General features: G+C 34.5%; 1 long non-coding RNA gene across 1 annotated transcript; it reads left to right on the forward strand.

Annotated features, from left to right (window-relative positions):
* The first annotated feature begins 944 nt into the window (after positions 1-944).
* On the forward strand, positions 945-1,292 carry LOC107479109 (uncharacterized). The gene is made up of 3 exons (XR_002371451.2): positions 945-980; positions 1,109-1,173; positions 1,269-1,292. It is a non-coding gene; the product is annotated as an uncharacterized LOC107479109 (long non-coding RNA).
* Positions 1,293-1,588: the final 296 nt, after the last annotated feature.

The following is a 1,588-nucleotide window of genomic DNA, read 5'->3' on the forward strand; positions in this document are numbered from 1 at the left end:
GTTTGTTCAAGTATGGCCTTGAAATTCCTAGAACTTTGAATAAAAGGGATTGTTTCAGTTTGTCCAAAGAGATGATCTTTAAACAAATAAAAGAATGATAACAATTTAAAAAAATTGAATTATGGATTTGTTCTTTGTTCTCTGGACTAGATTCGTATGAATTGCTAACGTGGATGGTTGTGATTTTTGCATTAGGGTGGTGGTGCTGCTGTTGAACTCTTTTGTTATTTACGTTGGTATCAACAATGCCTCAAGATGCTGTTTATGAACGCCCTCTATTTGGGGTCAAACTCTCAAGCTTGTTCCCTCACAAATTCCAGGTAATTGATATTATTTTTGAAAGGAAATATTCATAATTTGTTGTTGTGGTATTATTGTAGTTATTGCAACTGCAAATTTGGTAACTTCTGTTACTAATATACACCTTTTTATGTTGTCCATGTTCTTTGTGTGACTTTAGTTTTGTTGAACTTAAAAGTTATGGCTTGTTTCTTATAGGATGTCAGTGACATTCGACAAGTCCCTGATCATCAGGTTTGTCATGCTTTGTCTTTTGATTACACTGTCTATTCTAGTATTCTATCTAATTCTTTACTAACTTATTTATGCACCTTCGATTCAATAGGAGGTTTTTGCAGACGCTACCCGTGATGAGAGCTTGATCTTAGGGGGCAACAGGTAATGCCAAGAGTTCACTATCCTTTTTCTAATAACCTTCACTTGGTGAAATAAGCATAACTGCATGTTAGGTATGCGAGCCAATTGAAAAACTTCATGGATGATGAGAGTTCTTGCAAACTGATAACATTGGAAACAATGTTAATGTTTTTATTTGGTGCTAATTAGGAAAAATATTATATTGCATTATCAACTACTTGTTGATTTGTGCCAAGTAATTACCTAAAACATAAAGAGATTGTAACACTTTTGCAGCTTTAAACTTGGAAGGGAGACCATTAAGCTGTAGGCTTTCAGACAAAGTACGTTGCTCAAAATTTACTTTTGTACTTTTGCTGCTCAGAAGTTTTTTTATCTGGTAATTTATATAGTCATATCTATTAGGTTTGTTGCGATCTGGATTCTAAAGTGTCATTTGATTATCATGCAGGCAAATGACCAATTACGGCAATGGTTTGAAGATGATGATGCGCTTGAGCGTGCTATTAACAGAGAGTACGTCTCTAACTGAATATGCTGAGTGTCATCCTTACCATACTTAGTAAGGAATTTTTAGATCTCATAACTCTGCTCATTCTTGTTTTGAATAGGTGGATTTTGTTACCATGCAGAGATAAAACATGTCTTAAAACTTCTGTTTGTCTTTTAGCTTGCAGATGGGTTAATTTTAGAGAAGACCTCATCTCCCATAGGAGTTCTCTTAATTATTTTTGAATCTTGCCCTGATGCACTTGTACAGGTGAATTGAACAAATTTTTTTCAATTTTTCTCTGAACTTTCTCGTTGTCACTTTCAATTGGTCATGGCTGTGATTATGTGTCATTCCTGTTCAGTGGGCTGTTAAAACAGTCTTCAGATTTTCCACATAGATTGGAGGAAAAAATTTCCAATTTAGAGTCAGAAAACCAAG

The sequence above is a fragment of the Arachis duranensis genome, chromosome 3 (genome assembly GCF_000817695.3).
Source record: "Arachis duranensis cultivar V14167 chromosome 3, aradu.V14167.gnm2.J7QH, whole genome shotgun sequence".
NCBI lineage: Eukaryota > Viridiplantae > Streptophyta > Magnoliopsida > Fabales > Fabaceae > Arachis > Arachis duranensis.